This window comes from Rhamphochromis sp. 'chilingali' (assembly GCF_963969265.1).
Source record: "Rhamphochromis sp. 'chilingali' genome assembly, chromosome: 18".
Classification (NCBI taxonomy): domain Eukaryota; kingdom Metazoa; phylum Chordata; class Actinopteri; order Cichliformes; family Cichlidae; genus Rhamphochromis; species Rhamphochromis sp. 'chilingali'.
Window position 1 is genome coordinate 11793492 of NC_137945.1, and position 6000 is coordinate 11799491.

Consider the following 6000-nt stretch of genomic DNA (forward strand, 5'->3'; position numbering starts at 1 on the left):
TCAAGATGAGGGAGCATGCTGTTCCCGCATGCTATGGTCACATTTTAAATATGTTTAAAAAATGATTTTACAAGCGTTTTCCAAAGAAAATCATTTTAGATTGTACTCCACATTCTCTGAGTTCTTAAAGGGTTAATTAGGGGTATATGCTGGAAAATAAAGGATAAAGGATCATCTGCTTTTCAGATGATCAGAAATGACACAAGAGAGTTTTTGTTTTTGTATGTACAAATGTCCTTTTATTTTATTTTCTGCCACCACATAATTTGGAAACATCTGTCCTTCATTTCATTTTCTTCCACTTCCTTTTTTTATTTCACTGAAAGACTTTAACAGTATGTTTGCTTTATTTGTTCTACTTAAATAAAAAGTGTGGCTCCTTCTTCCAGAGTTGGACTTTACTGAAGCTGAAGAAATTCAGACTTTTACATACAGTATACATAACCTGCTGCTTAAGTTTTTACCTTTTACGTGCACTGGCCACTTTATTAGGTACCTCTTCCTGAGAAATGAGAGTATCACATAATAGCATATTGCACATTCATGATGTGAGTCGCCCCTTTCCCCACATCCCAAAGGTGCATTATGGTCATTGTTCTAATGTAAATTTCTTGTCATGTTGAAGAACCTAGTTTGAGTAGTCTACCAAGAAAATATCCTCCACACCTTTACATCACCGGCACCTGAGCTGTGGATACAAGGCAAGATGGATCCATGCTTTCATATTTTTTACACCAGATTCAGACCTACCATCTGCATGTCACAAATTGAGACTCACCAGCCCAGGCAACATTTTTTTCCAACATTTGTACAATTTTTGAAATTGTAAAATTGTAGCTTGGGTTTGCTGTTGACAGTTGCTTAGCTGACAGGAATGGTACCTGTGTGTGATCTTCTGCTGCTGTAGCCCATCTGCTTCAAGGCTGGACGTGTTGTGCATTCAGAGATGCTCTTTGCATACCTTTGTTGTAAGTAAGTGGTTATCTGAGTTACTTGTGCTTTCCTTGGCACCAGTAACAGCTTGAAGCAGTGTGGCCATTCTCATATGGCCCCTGATGACCTTAACAAGATATTTTCCCCCAGTGAACTGCTGCTTCCTGGATATTTTCCCCTTTCTTTGTAAACTATAGAGAGTTATGTGGGAAAATCCCAATAGATCAGCAGTTTCTTTGATTCAGAACAGCCAGCCAACATGGCACGTTCAAAGTAATTTAAATTACCTTTCCTAGACATGCTCGTGCCTGTTTTGAATTTGTCTCGATTATTGCTACATGGTATGCAATGCTGTCATGTAATTGGTTGATTAGATATTTGCAGATATTTAATCTCTTCTGCTATTTGCACATTCTTTACTGTAAATTCCTAAGTTAATTTGTAAATTTTTGTAGTAAATTGTAAATATTGTAGAACTTTTCTTCTATCATTTAATGGTCGGGCATTGTACAGCTACAAGCATTTCACCCCCATGTCATACTGTGTATGGTTGTGTGTGTGTGACAAATAAAATTTGAATTTGAATTTGAATTTGATAACAAGCAGCTAAGGAGTGCAATTAATGGAATATCCAGTAAGTATATGGAATTTATTTTGCAGCAAGTTACTGATAGTGCCATCTAGCCGGCCTCTTGAGACAGATTATAACACCATCATGATAATCGTAACAGTAGCAGTAGGATCACTGTAAAGTATGCTTGAAGACAAACATTAATGGTGGTGACTCCAATTACCACAACTTAAAAGTTTGTAATTCTCGAGTCTATTTATGTAACAAACCAATTACCTTTTGGATAAAATGCATGGTTCCTGTAAACACAAACCGCAGAGGGCTAATTACAAAGTTAAACAATGCAAATAGATTCCATCATTAGTAAGATCTAAGAAGGCCAAGCTAGGATTGCTGGGTTTAAATGTCTCCAAAGTGACCACACCAGCCTTCCCTCAGAGCTTTGTGACAGGGTGGAATTTGTTATTTCAGGAGTTGAGATTAGTTCTCCCTGTGAACTCCACTCCCATTCTGATTCCATATCAAACAGAGAAATGTCAGGACCTGCACTGTGACATTTAAAACCCCCATTGCAGACCTTGTCTAATTGAGCCTCCCTCATTATAATGATGGAGTGTGGTGCGACCACTGAAAAGAACATCAGAGATGAAAGCTACGGTTTAGTGCCAGCAAGAAATATTTACATTCCTGCTCTCGTCCTCTCTCTGAACACAGCAGTGAATCCGACTATCTCTCAGTCTCTCGTGACATTTCAGCACTGTCAAATAATGGGCACAGGGTAATGGTCAGCATATTCGCAACAAGATAAAGGTGAGTCTGGTCAAATCAGCATTCAACAGAATGTGATGCTATATAAATAATGTAACACCTAATTGTGATACACTGCTTGTTTATATAGTATCCTGCATTATTCATTATCAATGAAGACATCATTTTCTTTGCAAGAGGTACAAAATGGGAATAATGTGGCTTTGACATTAAACCAATGTGTTTCGCCATTATTTAAAGACTGTGATAAGTGACTGACAATCTTTTGGGAAAAAATACTGTAAAAATTAATCAACCGCAAAAAAGTTCACAAGTTCAGTTCACAAGAGATTGAGTTCTAAACTGTCCTTCACAGCTTGCATTTGCCTTGTTGCACTGTGTTTCTGTAATTGGAGGGAAAATAAAACATCATTGGCATTCAGTTCAGTCCACTGTGGTGAATTTGATGAGGATGTCACATTAAAAATGCATGTTCCTCATACGTTCTTTGGCCTTTGTCTTTAGCCATGGGAAAACTTATGACAAATAAGGACAGAGCTGACGCTGCCTGAGGTGGATCTCCGTGTTCGACAGGAAACATCAGCATCCTCTCCCACTCCCTACCTTCTCCGCATGAGACTACGTATTTGTCAAGTGCCAGAGCTGATGGAGGAAACGAAATTGGGTCACAAAAGAAAGGTTGCAAAGACTTGTAAACACTGCTCAAGGATATAAATGCAAGCAACAACAAGATTGCTTATCTGATGATAAGTAATGATTGTGCAAAAAGACGTGGTTATTTCCTTAGCTAAAGTTTAACTAATCCAGACTTAATCTGTATCTTAATGTATCTAGATTTCTTCCTAGCTTGCAGTATGTTATTTCGTATATCATTATTTGAACCAAAAACACAATCACTTAATGAGTAGCTGGCAGCCAACTTTTGACTAGCTTCTGGTGGATGAGTTAGTTAAGTTTTCTAGATCCTTCATGAATGTGGCACAAGTGAGAAATAACTCAGCACTCGTGGGCAGCAAGGGAAAACCTCTGGAGTCTCATGTATTTTATTTCAATTATCACTTAAAGTCTTACCATTCATAAAATATATATAGCTTTAGGTGGAAAGTCGCACAGTAGCACAAATTTGCTCAATGAGTGAGAATTAAGGTAGTTGCACAAGAGTGCTCTGTGCTGTTGGATACTCATGTTATCTTTATTTGTAAGCTGCGGTCACTTGATACGTCAGAGATAAAAAGTAGTATAGTGGTTAGGATTGTTGTTTCACAGCAAGAAAGGACTTACTGTAAGGGATCCATCAGCTGAATGGGGCCTTTCCATATGGAGTTTCCAAGTGCTTACACAGATTCTCTATGGGTACTCTGGATTGATGGATGGATGGATTAACAGATACATTTATTGTAGACAATCCATATTGAATATTGCTGACTTTAAGTGGAATGCACTCATAAAGGTAACATAGTCTAATACAAATATTACACAAAATTTAATCCATCCATCTATTTGCTTCTGCTTCTCCTTTTCAGGGTCGCGGGGGTTGATCCCAGCTGTCTCAGAGCAAAAGGCACAGGGTACACCCCTGACAGGTCGCCAGCCCGTCTCAGGGCAAAATTTCATAAAAGTGTTAAACAAATGGTGACAGTGCTTTAACACAAGGTTCTAGTCCATCTGATCCCCCCCCCCCCCCCCCCCCCCAAGTTAGCTGTGCATTCGTCTTAGCACTTATGAATTGTTGATATTATTGTGTTTTTATATTTCGATTTTGAAAAAAAATGACTTATGTTTTCAATGCACATTTTTAGAAAATTATATATCCTTCACTCTGTACTTAATTCACTACAAATATTAGGCTGAAACTAATTTGTATGTATCATGTTGATGCTACGCTGACTCGTTGCACCATCTTGTGGTTTAAAGTGATATTACACAGGAATACAGTCCAATCCAATTTCAGCTTCAGCTGATATCTCTGTAACACAATACATAGATGTTTCTTTACAGTCTGTCCCTATTATTATGTTTTTTCTTTTTTGTTGTTGTTTTTAACATTAACTAAAAACATATTTAAAAGCATTTCTATGGCTCGGATGAATATGTTAATCTAAATACTGTTATTCTAAAACGAAAAAGTCAGTTTTTGTTTTGTTTGTTTCAGTTTTTTTTGTTTGTTTTTTAGGAAAGATATATTCTGCTAATTATAATGATGACAGGTTAATATGATTTGCCTCTTAGAGGCTGAGTGGCATTGTATACACTCTAAATGTGTCCTAAACTTAATGGTTTCAGAAGAATAACTCAAAAATCTGCAGTACTTGAAGTGATAAAGGGCTTTTAAATAAAAACGTCCAATTATTCTATGTATTCTAAATAGTTACATATCTTTAAAATCAAAATGTGTTATTCTAGGAATTTCTCTGCATGCTGTTAAGTACCTTAGATAACAAATGTAATGTCTCCTACAGCAGCCACTGTGGAAAGAAAGTCATATTAATTCTTTTCAATTAAATGTCAACAAAGTTTCCTCCTCTGAACTGACAGCATTGCTCAGAGGATCCATTCAAGGAATGAGTCGACTTCTCTCTCTCTTCTCAGGGGAAATATAGTTTTGAGTTAACGTGTGGTATCCATCATGCTGATGAAATGCATAATTAATTCTCATCATTCCCGTAATCCTTCACCAGCCTTGACCGCAAAGATGAAAATTATAAGCCGAGCCTATGTTAGCAGGACGGGTGGCGCCTATTGTGGTTTTCTCACCGAGAAATTAAGATAATAAATTAGCAAGGTTACAAAGTATTTATACAAAAAAAGTTGAAAACGATCGATCCAGTGCACCATACTGTCATGCCCTTAGGGATGTGGTTCCCCTGGAAGAATGCACAATCCCTCTGGCCTGGGTTCATTTGAGACGCAGATTGTGTCTGATTGATCAATGAGAACCACTGCTGAGCCATCAATCTAACAGGAGTAGAATAGAAAAAGGGAACATTAACATGTATAAGCTGCTGTGTCCCGGCAATGTCCTCTACCTTGAGTTGGTGGGAAAAGCAGCCACCTCTGGGGACATGAACAAAAGTGGTAAGTCTAAGACCTGCGGGAACGCGTTATATAAGGACAACAGTGACTATGTCAACATCTCAGCTCCTTTGAGATCTCATCTCTGTCAGAGCAGTGGCTCCCTATCTTTGTATCGCACACAGAATGTGTCTATTATGAAGCCGCTGATGCTCCAGCACAGCTTTTCTGCTCGGGGTAGATACTTAATCTCTGAACTGTGAAAAAACTTGAATATCACCTTCAAGTGCCCTCCAGGTAATCATCACTGTAACCTGTTAATGAAAGCATAAAATTGCTGGCACCTTTCTGGCCATTTCTGGGCTGCAGTATTTAAGGCAAACAGGTGATTAATGAGTGATTTGTGTTGGTATTGCTGGTAGACAGCTGTTCCATGGGCGGAGCTGTTAAGAACTGTTTGTCAAGGTCTTTCTATAGAGTGCATTGCTTATGAGATCCATTACCGGGAAAATGACTAACATGCTGTGCTAGAGGATTTGACAGTTGGTACATTTCTAAAAGAAACCCCTGTGCATATATGCATGTTACAAGCACAGAATAACTGCACATCCAGATGGAACAGCTTCCTTATGGTTAAATACTATAGCAGCCATTCAGCATGTTTAGCAAAATGCTTTTCAAACATAGTCCATAGATGTTTAATCTCTAACTCTCTG